The sequence below is a fragment of the Alligator sinensis genome, unplaced genomic scaffold (genome assembly GCF_000455745.1).
Source record: "Alligator sinensis unplaced genomic scaffold, ASM45574v1 scaffold432_1, whole genome shotgun sequence".
NCBI lineage: Eukaryota > Metazoa > Chordata > Crocodylia > Alligatoridae > Alligator > Alligator sinensis.
This window is the reverse complement of record NW_005841998.1, coordinates 2,721,971-2,741,621: the sequence shown is the minus strand read 5'-3', so window position 1 is coordinate 2,741,621 and position 19,651 is coordinate 2,721,971.

Sequence of the window (19,651 nt, the reverse complement as noted above, 5' to 3'; positions counted from 1 at the left end):
GTAGCACACTGCGGGGGTCCCCCGGTGGTCAGTCACATGGCAGTGGCAGAAGTCCCAGCACTTCCGCCTGCAGCACGGCGGCAGTGGAAGCACCAGCACTTCCACGGCCGGCAGAGCCAAGTTTAGTGGGGGCACAAGCGATCTCTGTGCCCCTCTACCAGCTGTAGTGCTTGCTGTCAGAAGAGGCACCAGCACTCTCAGGGGGGGCACGTGCCCCCCCCATGTCCCCTCTACGGGTCACCTATGGCAATGGCAGTGGCAGTGGGGGTTGGGTTGGAAGCAGCCCATGCTCAGAGCTGAGTTTCATTAAAGCAGCAACAATATAAGCAGCAACAATATGCTGTCACAATCCCCTGTGCTCTCACAGATGCCTCACTAATGTGCCACTCCTGAGAAGCGTGGGGATCCCATTGTGGTCAGCCAGGGCCTGCAGGTTAAAGGCATGCTTCTTGAGTTGTGTTCATCCTTGGGTCCTATTCTGACTCATTTCCCCCAGCATTAGATATTTTTACTGTTTCGGGCCCATTTCTAGAAAATAAATTTTAGGGAAGGAATTCTGATCAGGCTTTGAAATATATCCATTAAAGTAATATAAAAATCACACACAAACATTACATTTTAAGGAACTAAAGCCAGGAATTACTCTCAGTCAAAAAATGTCAGGACTTTTCAATATGATAACTCTCAAAAACAAAAAACAAAAAGGCACTTTTGGAATACATTTCCTATTTCATGTTAACTAAGATCTATTTCTGCCCAAAATTTTGTCATATTTCTGTATGTCCAGACAGAGTAAGCTTCACTTACACAACCCTGAAGCAAACACTTGATGTTTCAGAAGAAGAGACTCTTCTTTGGCATAGATCAAATTAGGGACTTACTCTGTAACTGCTGACATCTATAGCCCCATCAAGCACTTGAATGTTTAAAATGTTTAGAGTGGTTTAGGATCCGCTCTAGGGTCACACTGCCAAATTTCTCTCCCTTGCAGGAGCTTCTTCACAGCAAAGTGCCTATCCAAGGTTTCGTTTCTTTTTAATTATATAAGACCTTCCATAGACTTTCCTTAACTCATAATCTCTTCAAAATCAGACAAGAGCAAGCCAGCATTAGCTTGTCTTTTAAGCAGAACTTTCAACCATACCCAAGAGAAAAAAATGTCTGGGTAAATTTATATTTTAAAGCTGGCAAGCATAGAAAATAGCATATGACAAAGGAAAGTCATAAAGAAAAGATTTAACTTAAGTAGGAGTGCAATTTCATATCTGCCTCCTTTCACCACTCCTCTGATGGAGACAAAAATGTGTTTTCATTGTCAAGCTCTCATAATCATCCAGCCATTTGCAGCTCATCAGGGGGGACAATCTACTTCAAGGAGGAAAGAGAGGAAGATGAAAATATGTAGCCAAGGGCCTGATTGAAGAGGTAGAAGTGTTCAGCAATAGATATGCAATGAAAATAAGCTCATCAGAAAACCAGAGATAAAAATCATGGCTTAAATGATACTATGTTCAAGTTACAACTCCCCTCAAAATTAACAGCAGTATTAATCACATCACCCAGTTTTTAACATTAGCATACAGTGGGTGATATACCACATAAGCAGAACTACCTAGGTCACTACCTAACCAACTACCTAATCACACGACATATAATTAAGAAAATTTTCAATTAAGCTTTTTAAAAATGTTCCATATCATAAACTGTATAATTATGGGAGCATGCACTAAAGTAGGTACACTACTGGCTTGTGTATAAATGTCTGAGCCAAAGCTTCAGCAAAAAAAATCATACTAGTAATAGTGCACCAATACAGGTCTCCTGGAGGATAGTTCAAATCTACCCAAGATTCCAGTGGCTTCCAGTATCCAAAGTGCAAAGTGTCATTGAAGCCATCATATTTACCACTATTTTTATACTTTTATATTTTTCCAGTATACAACTCAAAACTGGTAAATGATTTCCAGAATATTTCCATAGCATTAATATACTTTACACACACACACACACACACACACACAAATTAAATCTGAAAAATCTGAATATTTTTCAGTAACATTATTCATAATACATAGTATCATAGTAATTAGATTATAGTAAGTACAGGATGGGGAACTGTTGTTGTGAGACAATTGCATAGGAAACAGTGAGATAAAGGATCCTGCTCAACACGTACATAAAACAAGAAATCTGATTAATTTGCTCATCAGCTAGAACTTACCTGATAAATTGGGTATTTATATTGTTGAAACTATTGGTGGTTAATCACCCTGCCACTAGATAGTCCAAGGGAGTTTAAAAAGAAAAAAAAGTCAAGGCTTAATGACTAGAATCCCAATCCTTTTACATTTAGGAAAAGCTGAAAAGAAAAACTAAGCATACTTTTCCCCAGCTTCCAAGTGACCCATTATTGTAATGACTAGAGCAGACAAAGTCATCAGGCAGCATTTAGAGTTGGAGGAGTCCAGGGAATACAGTCACAGTCCTTTATTACCATTGTTGCCTCATTAGTGAGAAAAGTTTTCCTTCCTCCCAACTACCAGGCACAGTGCCAGAAAACATTAAGGACACCCTAACTTGCCACCAGTAAAGCAGGGGTGGTGAAGGCACTGTAACCTACCAGATTCCTGCTCAACTCTTCATTCCGCAAGTGTTCAGGACCCTCTTTCCTTTTTTAATGCTCTTGTTGATGTTCCATTAATTAAGCTATCCTTTTTCCTTATCCATTAGCTACTCCTCTTAATGTAGTTCCTATTTCACATCCCTACAGACTGTGTTTAACTCTAGCTAAAAACATTAATATGGGTGTGGAAACAATTCAGGTGAACATCAACTCACGTGGAAATAAATTTCAGTGAATCATTGGATGCACTGTCAAGATACTCAAGGCAGCTAGGTTTTGTTTTATGAATCTGAAAGATGTGCATTTAATTCTGACGAAAACAGGACTAAGGAAACATTTATTAATTTTTGTCTAGTTTTATTTTTATCCATAATACAAGAAATAGCAAATTAATGCACATTCCAATCAATTATACTTGCTTTTGCATCGATCCTGATCTGAATAATTTAGCCATCGGCCCCTGTAATATTATTAAATCTTCCACTTTTTTTTAAACTAGATAATAATGTGTTATATTATATATGATGATTATATCTGATGATGTCCCACATCATCTGCACCCTCTTTTTCAAAAGACTAGATCCACCTATGTGTTGCAGCCAAAGATGAAGGCATACCTTGGTGATATTCTCACTGGGCATGTCTATATGTGTATATTAATGCAACACAATAAAAACTACAGAGCAATATTCCTCCCAGACTCAGAATTTTCACGCGTGCCCAGGGCTGCAGCACGTTAAGCCAGGGTGGAGCAGCCCCAGTTGGCAGAAGACCCAGAGGGATCAGCCTGCCAGCCCAGGGCTGCTCCAACCCAGCTCAGCGTGTGGAGTGACTGGCTGGGGCATGAGGGTGCTCCACTGTGGGGCTAGCTGGCAGGCAGCCCCCACACTTTAGCACCCTTGTGCCCCAGCCAGCTGGGTCAGCATCTACATGTGCACTGCTGAACACATTAAACCTCTTCATAAGGACAGTAGGTTTTTTTTAGAAGAACTAACCTGCTGCAGAGCTTATTAGTTTCCTGTCCCCTAATACGGCCATACATGTAAGCACCAAGACATTTACTGCGCAGCTAATTCAGCAATTCCATAATAAATGTCTCGTGTAGATGTGCTCTCTCTGTTGCTAAGGATACACAATTGTATTTGGTACGCAGACCTTAATGTTGGTGATCACTACTTACCACTGTGTAGAACAAGGCACTTCAGTGAGGTACATAATTATCCATTTTATTGATCATGCCTACAGAGCTCTGTACTGAGAGGAGAGGGTTAAGAGTTGGAGAGGTTAAGAGAGGTTAAGAGTTGTAAAACTGCTGCCTTCCAGCTGCCTGCAGGCTGGAACTCTGCCAGCCTATGGAAGGGCTCATTGCAAAACTGCTAGATCCACGGGTTTCCCCAGTAAAATGAGAAATCTGCATTTGCCACCGGTAAAAGTACAAAAGGTAAAATATGCAGTTTTCTCCGCTTTTCCGTGGGAAAACCCAAATCCCTGCTGATAAATTTGCATAGACCCCTGCCTTTTTAAAACTGATTAATCTCCCAGTGTCCTCTCATTCTGAATGCAATGACCTCCATATATAACCTGATACAATTTTTCTAGAGACAGTCTCTTCAGTTGTGTAAAGCTCTTAATCAGAAATCTGGTGGTAGTATCAGGAAATCGTATATCTGTCCTTCATGAACTGCTATGCTACAATCCTTCTATACTACTAATATCACCATCTAAAAAAAGGGCATGGCCAATTAAACTCCCAATATGTGCAACCACTCATAGCTAGCCAAGGTCCAGTATATTTTGTAGGGATGAGTCCTTTGGCCAGTGGAGGACAGTATGTGTGGGGGCTTGGGGATAGGGAGGTCATATAAGTAAGTGGGGGAAAAATAAAGTTGCATTTTGGCTCTAATCCCTAAAATACTGAAGTCAATGGAATTTTACTCTGGTCTTTTTAAGGTTAGTGCTGGAATTTATTTGCAAAATGTGTTTTCTGATTCTAAGCACTTCTTCTATTTCTTGGCTGGACTGATTTAGTCAGGGATAATCCTACCTTATAAGGTCCCTTCCAGCCCTACTTTTTTATGATCCTAACCTTCACAGTTTAGTGGGGATCAGGTCCAGTGTCATCTCAGACACAACTTTCTTTAATAGTTCATTTTAAAAAGTTACTCGTAAGAAATAGGGTTTACATAACACAGATACATGACCCTGTATCATAAAATCCATTGAATTAAGTTTCTATTATGTTCTCTTGATCCTCCCATTCCTCTACAGAATGACATTTTATTCTTTAAAAATGTCTTTTAAGCATGCTTTTGGCAGAGATCTATCATGAATAGTATTAAGTAAAAGCAAAAAATCACTAGCTTCAGTCAAATATTTGACCCAATTTAACTCAATATGGTTCCATATTTCTGTGTGATTCACCCCAGCACTGCCTACAGAACCTATTTTTATTCAAAGATATTCACTGTAACACTTTCCACTCCTTGAAGCAACAAAGCAACAACTTGGGAGGAAAAAAATGGAACTTACAATTTACATCTTAAAAATTAAAAAGGGAGCAGGTGTAAGATGTTTGTAATTGCCAAGATAATCTGTTTCAGAGAGCCTCTCATTAATACAATAGGGAATAATTCTCCTTGGGCATCGACTGTCCTCTCAGGAGTTATACTTCTCCTGTGAAGGAGGAATAAGGCCCCTTTGGCATCTGTTGTGCTTTTTCTACTTCTAATAAATTACCACCTCACAGTTTGAGCTTCATTGCCCATTCTCTTTATTTATACAACCTCTCTACCTTGGAGGAGTGACTGATGTAGTTTCTTGCAGGACAGCTATTATGTATGATATCTTCAAACACTTCTGTCTACACAAGAGACGCTTATAATTTCAAAGAAATTGCGGTGGAAGCCTACATATAATTCTTCAGCAGTGTTTTAAACAAGCACACATGGGTGGTATACTGAAACATCTGTATTATATCTTATTTTATGTTTTTCTTTTCCGGTGGCTAAATCAGTAGTACTGTAGACATTAATAGAATGATAATAGGTCTAATGGTTATCCAGGCTAAGCAAAAACATAAATCTTGGAGCAGCAATTTGCTAGGTCATTCTATATTAGTTACCAAATCAGCTACAGATAAGTAACTGTCCCTTTAATCACTCTTTTCTTTGAAAGAAAATACAAATTACTTATTATTTGCAATTAGCAAATGAATCAGTAATAATCTGGAAGGAATCATCTTACTCTATCACTTTTTATAGTAAGTACAGAGACACATGTTTCAGATAAACTTCTAAGCCAAGATCAATATGGGGGTGGGCTGGACATTGAGCACAGAAGAATCACAAAAAGAGCCCACTTAGATTCCTTTAGAAAAATCTTTAATCTCTCTACTCACATTAGAAAAAAAAAGGTTCCAAAGAGCAAGAACGATCAAATAGCAACCAATCTACTTCAAGGCTATCTTACTTCTTTGCAATAACCTGCCCCCTCCCCCGACATACTCTTGTAAAAATTCAGCAGCAGTTGTCTATTATAGAAATTCACTCTCTATTTACATAGAAGCATAAATTCCAGCTGACAGAGATCAAGAGGTAAAGTTGTACTTTCTGAAGGGGTATGCTGAGCCTCCTATTCAAAATGAAGTCTGGGGAAGAGTATTAAAGAAGACAACACTAGAACAGGGGTGCTTAAACCTCTGGCCTGTGAGCAAATTCAGGCCACAGAGCCATGGCATCCAGCCTGCAGAGCTGCCCACAGGCCAGGAAATATGGTGGCGAGGGAACAGTATCAATCAGTACTGCCATCCCTCCCCCGCTGCCAGATTCCTAGTTCCCATACCCAGACCCATAAGACCATGCCTCCTCCTCCTACAAGGCTAGATCAGTGCTACACCACCCCCCTTCCCTTTGTACAGCCAGGCTGGTGCTGGGCCACAACTCCCTCCCCCATGCAGTTGGATCACAGTTGCATCATGCCCCCTCCCTTCCACAGGGTCAAGTTGTAGGTGGGCCAAGCCTTCTTCCCCTGCACAGCTGGATCAGGGCCAGGCTGCCCTCTACCACCCCCCTCCCCCAATGCAGCCACATGGGGCCCTCCTAACCCCATTTGGGTCACCAGATCAAGACCATCAGCCATATCCAGCCCCTGAAGGGACTAGGCACTGCACATGAGGCCTGCCAGAAAAAAGTTGAATACCACTGCACTAGAATATTTCATCTAATCTAGAAAATAGAAAACACAGGAGTAGTTTTTTACTAAACCCAGGAAATCTGATTTCTGTTGAATAAAATAACAAAATAAAGTAAAATCACCATCCAACATAAAATAGACAACATCTCATAAACTGTATAATAAGCAATTACTACGTTGAATGATTCAAATTAATAAGCAAATAAACTCAAGAAAAAATAACCAGTATTATACTACCAGAAATATTTCAACAGAGTACAGGTAGCGCTAATACACAGACAATGAACAAGGGATCTCCTAAAGACAGAAAAATATTAGGATCAGGAAATATTAGGATTAGGAAAGTGTTTAATGAATGCTTTCCTGCAAGAGTCACTGAATATTGAAATCATAAGTTATTCAGCACTACGGATACTACCACCCGAGGTACCACCCATCAACTGATCATCACTGGTGATAGATCAGCCTGAAAAAGCTTCAGTTCCATTTAGATGAGTATCTAAGGATACATATAATTATATGAACTATATATGATTATATGAACTAGGACATGCCCTGGGGCAGGTACTGTAGTAACTTAATGAGGTTCATGGTGTGCAACAACTCTTTAGTATGTACCAGAACTTACAGCACATACCTAGACAAACCCCAGGCAAACTTTTAGTATCGGGCCCCCGCCTTCCCCAGAGACGATGATGATAATAATCATTATTTTCACCATTTTCAGGCCCCCTTTCTGTCTGGGCCCCAGGAGGCCTCCCAGTTCACCCGTGCCTGTGTCCAGCCCTGGGAACTTAAATAGAGAACTTTATACAGTACAGAGATAACAGTCCTGCTAGTACCTTTGCAAGGGTTTGGGTCTGCCTAAGCCCTATTGCTCTGCTGTCACACCAGAAAGTTCTCACTGACCCAACCAGACTCTCCCTTGGGGTGCCCCACTTCCTGGCTGGTCTACAAGCTGAGGAGGACATACTCTATGTCACATCTTCCCCATTTTTTAAATAGAATTCCTAACTAAAGTAATAATTTCAAGATAACAACTGTTGCAAAATCAAAGTAATGTGTTTTGATCAGTCTGCTGTTTCAGCACTCTTCCAGCTTGACTGTATTGCAGGCCCTCTTTATCCATGTCCTTAACTGTATTTAAATATGAAGTCTCTGGGTCACATTCTGGGTCAATCAGTGAATTATTTTTAACTGGTGTTTCTGTCCTTATTTCTCTCATTGTTAGAGATTCTGAACCAAGTCTGCAATTTCTTCTTAAGAACTGGCCTTCATCTGTGATCATGGAAGATGATCAAAGTGACTCCTCTTTGAACACATTAGGTGTAACTGGCCGGTGTCCATCTTGCTTGATTTGCACTGAATCTTTTTTTAAACTATGGAAGTGGTTTTGCCCCATTGTTATAATTCCGCGCCTGATTGTACTTTCCCACACTTTTCCACTCTGTCATAGACTCCTTTGTCAAACTTCATTTTTGGCCCATATCAGGTAGCTGAGTTTTTATACACTGGTTGTAGAAAAGTTCTGTACCCCATGACACTATGGCTGACTTTCTATCACAGCAGTGTAGCTCTGTAATTGAGTAGTGACAAGTATAGAACTTCTTCCCTCCGTTGCTTTTTTAAGCAGGGTATTCACAATGCAAACCCCAGATTAATTTCTTTGAGGATATTTGAGACTGGATATCTCATGACAAGTCATTTTTGAGCAAGGTATCAAAATTCCCTATTCTTGAGTTGTGGTCCACTGTCAATAATTACAGTTCCATTTTAATCAGGTGGTCATGTCTTCTCAAACTAAACATGTCAATCCCCACTTTTGTTCCATGGAATAGCAAGCTGCCCATGGGGTACTGTTGGTTCTTTTGGAGGCAATATTACCCCTGGCTATTCATGCAGGGCCAAAAGACAACTTCTCTGGCTCTACCTTCTGTTTTGGTCATTCCCAGATGTCCTTCACATAGTATTTCCAAAATATTTATCTTCACCTTTGCTGGAATCACAGCCTGTGTACCTATCACGAGTACTCCTAAGGTCACAGAGTCATTTTGCTTTTTGAGAATGTGCAGGTAGGAAATAGTGATTTTTTTTTCCTTCTTTACCTATTGATTGGATCGCTGCCTCAAGTGTTTCATCTTTAGCTATATTTCCACCACCAGTTCATCCCAAATTCCTAGAGATTCATTATACAATGCTTTAATCAAGTTCACACGTATAGTTATAGTTTGTTCCAGATCATCAGGTTGTGGACAGTTTGACAGACAGTATGTTCTTGAAAGTGTCTGTTATCACTAAGTGGCATCCACGTTGGAACGCCAGGGTTCTATCATACTGCTGTAATTTCAGTCACTGTATCCTTGGTGCATTTCCAAGCCCTTTTTTGAATATTTTAAACAGGCCAAGGGTCTCTCTTTCAGTTTGTGCATATAATCTTTCCTGTAGCTGCCACAGCCCTAGATGCACAGGAGACTGGCAACCAAACAGTTCCATGGCACTGTAATAGTACTGCCCAGTCCCTTTTTTGAGGTACCCATGGAGAGTTTGATGTCTTTTAATAGGTCAAAGAAGTGCAGCGCTGGGGCTGGTGTCAATATGTATTTTAGATGGTAACATTCACTTTCATGTTTTGGAATCCATGCCATCTGAACACTCAGGGAAAAGATGCCTTAGCAAGTTGTGAGAGCTATATGAACTCATAGGATTTGCTTGCATAATTCAAGATTCCCATCAACCTTTGCCTTCCCTTTTTATCCTCAGGCTTTGCCATGTTCTGAACCTTTGAGTCATCAGGTAGGGTTCCCCCTGAGGTCCGTTGTTCACCCAAATATGCTATTACTATCATTTGAACCTGACATTTGTCCTTCTTCAGTTTAGGGTTGTTAGCTCTTACAATATCCAGTACTTTTCTCAGTCCTTGCGTTCAGTGGCACTATTGCCCCAAATTATTATGAAATCAGTAGAGATCTTAACACCTAATAGAGCACCTAGCATCTGGCTCTTGGTGCACTGATATACTTCTGGAGCCAGCATATCCCTAAAGGCAGTCTTAGGAAGAAGTATCTCCCCAAATAGTATGTTAAAAGTGCAGATCTTGGAGCTTTCTGTGTTCAAAGGGATCTGCTGAACTCGTGTTTATGCATCTAATTTGCCATCTCTGACACAATACTTCATTTCTTATAGATAAGCAAAAGTGCTCTCGTTTCATGGTTGTGTTCAACTCTTTTATTCTTCCTTTACCTATTCATTGTATCACTGTCTTTGGGTCTATACACAGCTATCGTGTCAATCCATCCATTTCTCCCTCCCACACACCATTTTTCTCTACAGTTATCAGGGAAAGGACTGTCTGTTGGTTCTTCTATTTTCCTAATGATACCATTTGCTGCCATATTTTATTTCTCTGTGTTTTCTGAAGGCATGTGGAACTTGAGGTGGCATTTTGACCATGTTGCATTTGTTACACAGAGGCATCCATATCCTGTGAATGCAGCTTCATATGATGCTATTACTGCCTTCACATTTTTCAGTTCCATCTTTCAATCTCTCTACAGTATAGTCTGATAATGAGATCAAGTACCTCACATACATATACGTGCAAAATTGGATGCTTTTTTCACTGCACTTCCACAAACTCTTCTTGTCTTCCTTTTGTATCTAAGTGTCAGGGTACACTCTCCTAACACTGGAATGGTCCCTCCATTATAGTCTTTCACAGATACTCTTGACACTCATTTTTATGAACCCCTTAAACTTATTTCAGTTTCTGTGATTACATTTATTTGTGCCCCAGTATCTATTTTGTGGGTAAAGTCAGGAGTGGAGGCAGGTGGGTGCAGCACTGCAGCTGCACCCTTCCTTTGGTTCCTGGTCCACCCAAAATTTAAAACCAACTACCTGGCAGTGGCAGCAGCCTTTCTATTCAGGCAGCAGTGACAGAGTCAATTGACTCCATAGCTCATTATGCTCTACCCAGTTCCTTCTAACCTCTTCATTCCATAGGTGTTAATGACCCTTTCTCCTTTTTAAAGGTTTCGACATTCAGCACTTCTTTATTCTCCATTTCTACTTTCCACTAGCTACTCCTGATAATGTAGCTCCTATTTCCCAGCCCTGTAGACTGTTTTTAACTCTAGCTAAAATATTAACTCAGGTGTAGAAAACATTTCTAGTGAACCATTGGATGCACGGTCAAGATGCTCAAGAAGACTAGATTTTGTTTTATGTATCTGAAAGAGAGAGGTCCATTTAATTCTCATGAATGCAGTACTAATGAAATAAGATATCTTTGCCTAGTTTATGTTGATTTTTATGCATAATATACAATTCAGCAAATTAACACACATTCCAATACCTTTGTTTTTGTTCCAATCTTAAAATGAATAATATAGCCCCAGGCCTATAATTTCTTAGTAAAGCTTCTAGTTTCTTTTTAACTGATAAAAATATGCATTGTGTTATATGTACCACACCAGCGGCACCACCTCAAAACCCTAGATCCACCCATGGGTAACGTAAGTGCCAACTGTCTTCATCTTAATTAGCCAATATTTTGAGCTTTTGGGTTCTTCTTGAAGTATGTTTTGGAACAGCTCTTCCTCCTCAGTGGGCACGCCTACACATTCATGAATGCACTGTAATTACAGCACACTAAACTTAATGCACTGTAATCTGTGCTACTGCATATTAGCGTGGATGAATGCTTTTTGCATGATATTAATGTGCATTAGATTAAATCTACTGCAGTAGAATTAGTCTTCTGCACATTAAGCATCTCATGTAGGCATGCCCACTTGAGTCCATTTCTGCATTTGCTACATATATGTTCCTATTTTTGCCTAAATGCTGGGTGCTTTCTGTACTTGTATTGGTTGCCACATCGCTGACACTTTTTTGCTTGCCATGTGGCTATACTTGCCCAGCTTAATTTTTTGTCAACTTTCCTTTTGCTGTATTAGTGATGGCACTTACAATCATTTCTTGTGTGCCTCCTCCTACTTATGTGTCTTCTTCTGCAGCTTAGCATATACATATTTCCCTTTGTAATGCCAGGTCCCTCTATCTTAGTAGGCTCATGATTTTTTTTTTTTTGTTATAACATCCCAGGACTATGTGGTCTTTAAAGAGAGTCTGTGACCTTCATAACCATAGGACTGACATTTTAATTTTAGGTCTGTTACAAATTCTTCCACTGTTTCCCCTTTCTTTTGTGTTCTCATCCTGAACATATGGTCTCTCAGAAGTATTATTTGCACACAATGATCTTCAAATATTTTCATTATTTCTGCAAGACTTCCTTCTTGTCCCCCTTCTCCCTTGCTGGGTATGCATTATACACGTCCAGTGCTTCATTTCCTTCGACTGTTAAAAACAGAGCAATCTTTTGCTCTTCCCTATCTGCCCGTGTAGCTTTCATATACAGCTCAAAATGCTGTTTGAACCTTTTTCAAGGCATTTTCAGCATTCCCCTTGATTCTCAATGGCTACTACTTGCAGTGGGGATTTTTGGAGTCTCACAGACTTTGCAACAAACAGCCTTTTCTGTGTCATCTTTCACGAGGTCCTCCAGCCCATGCCTTCAATTCTGCTACCATATAGTATCTCAATGAGATTTGTGGTGTGCAACAACTCTTTATTATGTACTGCCTTTGCAAGGGTCTGGGGCTTACCACTGTTTCTGTGCTGCCACACCAGGAAGTCCCTGTTGTACCCACCCAGACTGTCTCTTGGAGTGCCACTATTCTGGGACACACTGCATTCCCAGGAGGATTTAATTTATGTCACATCTGCTGCTAAGATGCAGCCCTCACTACAGAAATGTCTTAGGATTTGGAATTTTTGCCAGAACAGAACTAACTAAGGAAAGCCTGTGAAGATATTTTTTCACTTGTTTTTCTGTACCTAATGGTACTGGAACTGGAAAGCACAAGAATTCATGAAAAAAAAAGAAAGCAAGCTATGATCATGGCTACAACGTAGTCCGGGTCACTGTGCTGGCAATATGGTCTGCTATCTTTAAATTAGCAAGTTCGGGCACTGATACCAGGGATCCTGGTTTTCTCTGTTTAAAAACTCTAAATTCTCTAATAAAAATACCAAATTCACTGATAAAAACAACAAAATCCACATTTTTCTTTGATTAAATGAAATGCCACTATATATAGGTATCAGTTGAACACAACGTTTTATTGATATATTTACAATTTTAAACAGGGAAATCATGATCCTTTTAAGATAGAAGAAAGAGGCTTATAAGCAATAAAAGCTTGGAGAGGGCCCCAAGGAAGACTATTCCAAAACAGCCTGCATTTGCAGGGAACAGATAAGAAAGGCTAAAGCAGTGATCGAACTTAGATTAGCAACAGGGATCAAGAACAACAAGTAGTCTTTCTTTAGGTACATACGGAACAGGAGGAAGACAAATGGGAGTAGGGGGCCATTGCTCAGCAACACAGCAAAGCCGATTACTGGCACCCAGGAGAAAGCTGAACTCCTGAATGACTACTTCGCCTCGCTCTTTCACTGGACCAAGGGGAAAACACCAGGTAGAGTACAGGATGAGCACAGTAGGAATAATCACCTTCCTACTATTGCCATAGAATTGGTGTATGACCAATTAAAAAAATTAGACATATACAAATCAGTGGGACCAGATGCTCTTCATCCAAGATCTTCATCCAGATGATCTTCATCCAAGAGTCCTGAAGGAGCTGGCTGAAGTCACCCCTGGCAAGGAGTCTATCTGGGATAAGCTTGCAGAAGGTAAGATTCTGAATGACGGCCAGCCTGGGTTCATCACAGGCAGGTCTTGCCTTACCAACATCATCTCCTTTTATGACCAGTTAACTCACCTCCTGGACACGAGAGAACAGGATGACATTGTATACCTTGACTTCCAAAAGGCCTTTGATCTAGTACCCCATGATGTCCTTATGAGAAAATTGGAGGATTGTGGGCTTAACTCTGAGACAGTCAGGTGGGTGAGAAACTGGCTGCAGGATAGGACCCAGAGAGTTGTAGTGAATGGCTGTGTCATCCTGGCAAGAAGTGAGCAGCGGTGCCCCACAGGGGTTGGTGCTCAGTCCAGTACTTTTCATCATCTTTATTAATGATTTGGATGTGGGAGTGAAGAGCTCACTGGCCAAGTTCACAGACAACACTAAGTTATGGGAGGACGTGGTCACACTTGAAGATAGGCTACAGTTACAGGCGGACCTAGACAGGCTAGCAAGTTGAGTGGATCAGAATCTGATGAAGTTCAACACTGAGAAATGTAAAGTGCTCCACCTTGGGACAAGCAACCCCCAACACACCTACGGGCTTGGTGGCACCAAACTGACTAGCACCACTAACGAAAAGGACCTGGGAGTAATAATAGATCACAATACGAATATGAGCCAGCAGTGCGATGCTGTAGCCAGTAGGGCAAATAATATTCTCGTATGCATCAATTGACGCATCTCCAGCAAAACCAAGGAGGTGATTCTTCTGATATGGGCAAGCTTGAGAGAGTCGAAAGAAGAGCCACCCATATGATCAGAGCCTTACGAGGCAAGCCATACAAGGAAAGGCTGAGTGATCTGGGACTCTTCAGCCTGAAGAAAAGAAGGCTCAGAGGTTACTTTGTAGCAGCTTACCACTACACTAGGGGAGTACATCAAGGGCTCAGTGAGCAACTGTTCCCCAGGGCACCCGAGGGAAAAACTAGGAGTAATGGCCACCTGGAAGACCGATTCAGGCTCAACATTAGGAAAAACTTCTTCACAGTCAGGGTGTCCAGACTGTGGCATAAGCTCCCTCCAGAGGTGGTGCAATCACCTACCCTGGAGATCTTCAAGAGGAGACTAGACAGTTACCTTGCTGCTGACCCCCAGTTATCTTTCCTGCTTGATGCAGGGGGCTGGACTTGATGATTTTCTGAGGTCCCTTCTGGCCTTACAATCTATGAATCTATAAAGCAATTTGGAAGTCTACTGGTGCCTTAATCATAGTAATAAAATACATTCTAAATACCTATATATTTTGGTGTTTGATTTTGGTTTTTATATCACAGAAAAATCAGAGCTCTTCCTGGCCCCTTCATTCACTGGGACATGGGTCCAGCTGTGGCCGTCTCCCCCAATGCTTTGTAGCACTGAGCAACCCTTTGTAGCACTGTTCTACTCCTGCTTATGCCATTGCCCCTCACTCCCAACCCACAGCACCCCCAGCCTGCTAGTATCCAACACTCCAAACCTGCTGCCTCTGCTCCCAAGCCCCCAGCGTGTGGAGAACAGGGTGGGTATGTGAGGAAAGGGTAGCAGGGTGGTATGAGAACAAGTGACACATGGGGGAATATGATGGGGGCACAGGCAATACATCATAGAGGCAGGAGAAGATGTACCCTCCAGATTTCTGCACCCACAGTGGGGCACACGGCTGCAGCCAGGCCAGACCAACTCTGTGCAGGAGCTGCCTTCATGGCCCAGTGGGCAGAACCCGGCACAGGAGGGAGTGCCACACTTCCGTGGCCAAAAAGGCATGGTGCCTCCTGCCCACCTGGCAACAGCAGGGAGCACAACTCCATGCCACCACACCTCACCTTGGCAACCATGATGGTACAGTGCTCCCTCCCACGCTGCTCCCAGTGTAGGCACAGAACTCTGGGGGTTGCATGTGCCCCCCCAGCCCTGCTGTGTCACATGTACTGCCCTACTCCCCAGCCCTACTGTGTCGCCTGTTCCCCTCTGCCCCCCCAACATGTTTCTTGTGCCCCCCTGCTCCCTTGCCCCCCACCCCACGTCACCTGTGCCCCTCCCTGCCCCCATAGACCTACCTGGAGGGAGTTGCAGGAGCTGTTCTCCACCACCCTACCTGTCTGCCATGTGCATGTGTACATGTATGTGATGTCTCCTGCATCCCACTCCCCACAGGCCCAAGCAGCCATTTGTAAACTGGAATTTTGCCATCCTGCAAAGGGAAACCATAGTTTCCCAGGTTTTTCCTCCCTTAAATGAGAAAATCCACATTTTTCCAAGGCAAATGGAAAACCTGGATCCCTGCTGATAACAGTGGAGCAGTACAGAACTCAGTTCAGACTATAAAACCTGCCCATGAAATGGGATATGCACTCCATGGTCCATTGCTGCCACAGCTAGATTGTTCCCACTACTCAAGCTAGCACTAGCTGGGATTTGTCCAAACAAAACTGTAGTCACAGGACACTGACAGAAGTGACATTTGTTGCATGATCAGCCCCCTGAAAGTGGTCTACAGCCATGTCCTGACACACATGCATGGCTGAAGAGCGCTTTATAAGTGGCCGATAGTGCAACAAATTAATCCTCATCTAATGAGGGATCAGATGAAGGCACTCCACAAAGTGGAGCATCTTAGGGAAATTCTGCTCCCTAGGGTCAGTTTGTCCACCTCTAGTGCTGTCTGCAGGAAGGGAGAGGAAGAAGAGAGGGGGAAGGAGCTGCAAGCAGGGTTTGCCTGACCTAAGCTAGAGCAGTGGCAGGTGGATTGGAGCCATCCTGCCTCGCAACCCCCTCCAGCCCCTCCTGCTCCAGCTCAGGTCAGGTAAACCCCAGACTGCAACTCCCTCCCACTCACTTCCCCTTCCTTTCCTACAAACAGTACTGGCACTGGGAGGTGGGGATGCACAGGGCTAGGGGAGAGAGACTGCAAACACGCTTCTCCACTGGCTCAGCTCCAAAGTGTCTGTTGGGTTGGGGGAGGGGGGCACTAACTCATGGGGCTTTGTGTGAAGCCCCATGAGTTAGAGCAGGGACTGGCATGTCTGCCAGTGCCCACAGTAACTGCAATCTACACCCCATGTCATCATGCCTTGACATGATGTCTCCATTTGTAGTGCACAGGTTTGTTATTACCCTGAAATAAAATAGTTTTCTGATAAACATACTGTTAGGTTTACAATAATTTAGATTATTAAGAAGTATTAGCTTTACAGCTGAATACAAGGCATGACCTGTGGCCTAGCAATACAGCTAACCACAAGGCAGATTGATAGCTAAGCCTTTGCTTGTGTCAAGTAATCATTTTAACTATATTAAGCATTTTCTGAGTTAAAAAGTGGATCTGTGTCTGTGTGCTGAAAAATCAGCTACAGCAAAAAATAAGATAAAACAGGAAAACCATTGTTCTGGGTGCAGTGGTTGTGTCCTTAAAAAGTATCTACTACTGTGTAAGGTTTTGCTAACATATTATAATGTTACTGTTACTTAACTTTTAGCTTTTAAAAGTGCTAGTTCAGCTTAATAAAAATATGCTGTTACAAAGATTTGAAAAGCACCGCCCAAGTATTGCTTTTTTTTGTTAACCATGAAGTCTTGCCTTGTTATAATAAGTATAAAAAATCACCTCACCCTTAGGGGGGGTGCATTTTGCATTTGCTGGCTTTATGGTCTTTGCTCGAGCAAATAAACAGCTGTCTTTCTTTACCCGCGTTGTCTGTCAATCAAATTACAGCTAGACAACGAACCTTAGGGAGGTTTCTCCCACCACAATTTGGCACCCCAGATGGGACCCATCTAGCTTGGCGCCTTTAGAGACCTCCATCCCCCAACACCCCAGCGCGCACCAGGTGAGTTCACCTATTTTGTTAGTCTCGGGAGGTGGACGGTCCCCTCGGGACCAATAAGGCGGGATCCTCAAGTCGGGTAAAGAAACGGTACCAGCAAATACCTCAGGTCAGGTATGTTTTTGGTTTCTATCTGGTTTCTGGTTTTCTGGTTTTACCTCTAGAGGTCTCTGGAAGCAGTCTTTGAGGGTATCTGTCTGCTGATTTAAACGCTGTTAGAGCCAGCAGCCTAGCCAAAAGGCAAAAGACACAGATATAAGATAAAAATGCCGTTATAACGGCCAATGACTAGGGTCTCGGACTCAAGACGCCCCTCCTCACAAAGAAAGCCAGTGGGGTCCAAAAACACCAGTTGTTATACGTGGACAAAACAGCTTCTAGGCAGATAAAACTTAAAAAAATAAGACTGCTTGTGCTTGGATATAATCATGGGTTCCGGTCTAGGAAAAGTCATTCCCGATTCACCCCTTGATTTTATAATTAAAAATTAAAAACATTTAGAAGGACGGGCGGAACTGTCCAAGTCTCGTATGGCAGAACTCTGTTTAACTAATTGGACGTCTTATACGTCCCAGTTAGATTTGGGAAGACAATGGCCAGAAAATGGATCATTTGACCTAAATCGCCTGGCTGCCTTACAAAAGATCTTGGAGGACCTCCGCCCTGGCCAAATTGGTTATTGGTATTTATGGGACAACGTTGCTAGCAAGCAATCAAAACCTTTAGCTACCCTGACCCCTGCATCTTTCCCGAATCTGTTAGCTCCCCTTCTGTGTCCAAAACCTGCTGCACCACCGTCATATTCAGAAGATGATTACAGACCCATGCCTAGGCCCCCTAACCTACCATTGATACCACCTCAAATGTTTAAAACCCAAAACATTGCCCCCGAATCCCCAAGTCCCGGATCTGGAGAGGGATCCAGAGATCCCTCTCCAGATTCCAGTTCCACTCCGATTTCAAATTGCACTCGTCAAAAATTGTCTAAGCCTACACTTCAGTTACCTCTAAGAGAATACCCTGTGCCTGGTGAGGGTAAAAAAGTTATCAGTCACTGGACACACGCTCCGTTCTCCACCACCAACCTCTTAAACTGGCAAAAAAACACCCCCAGGCTCAGAGATGATCCTAAAATAGTTCTAAGACGCTTCAAAACCATTTTCATAACTCATAACCCCTCCTGGTCAGATGTCATGCAGCTTCTCAAAAGCCTCTTAACTACGGACGAAAAAACTCAAATACTACGCCATGCTAACCAATTTCTAGCCGATCAGCCCCATAAAAACCACCCCATGCCTAATGGCGTGCCCAGACAAAATCCAAATTAAAATTACAATCAGGAAAGGAGACAAAATTCAATACGAATACTAAAAAACAGCATTTTAAAAGGATTAAAAAAAGCAAGAGATAAAACTACAAACTGGTCCAAAGTGACAGCTACTGTTCAGGGTCCCAAAAAACACCCTTCAGACTACTTTAAAAAAACTCTATAAAGCTATACGCCAGTATAACCTGTGTTAAGACTTGTGTTCATAAGTCAGGCTAGCAAAGATATTAAAAAGAAGCTTCAACATAACACTAAGGGTGTTGAGGGTAAATCCATGGCAAAAATCTTAGCCATTGCTACTAAAACTTTTAATAAAAAGAAAAAGAAAAAAAAGAAAAGAAAAACAAAAAAAAGATCAGTCCAACATTCGCATGTTGGCAGCAATAATACAGCCCACAAATCCGTATAGAACCAATCTGCCCCATGGCCCGAGGCCCTTTGTGCCTAGTCCACCGGGCCGTACTCACCAACTGTATGGGCCCAACGTGTGTCATTACTATAAACAGAAAGGACACTGGAAAAGAGAGTGCAAGTTAAGACCAAAAAGATCCCCAAGCGATAACCCTAAAATTCAAAAATTCAAAAACCCTCAGTTCACTGCTATTAACCCAGATCTTGCTCAAAACCAATTTAACGACTGACATGATGAGGGAGATTCTACATGCCACTTTCTACAACTATCCTCTGTCCAACCTAAAGAAGTCACCCTAAACTGCAGTGCTCAAGATCCCTTAATACCCTTAAAAATAAAAAATAAAAAACCATAGTGCCTGCTAGACACAGGGGCAACTTTTTCCAGTATTTCCAAAGGACATCTTTCACCAAGTAAAAAACAAGTCACTGTTATAAAAATTAAGGGAAAACCCTTCCGTTGCTCATTTTCTCAACCCACAAACGTAAAAATTGGCCCCCTCTCAGCAGAACACTC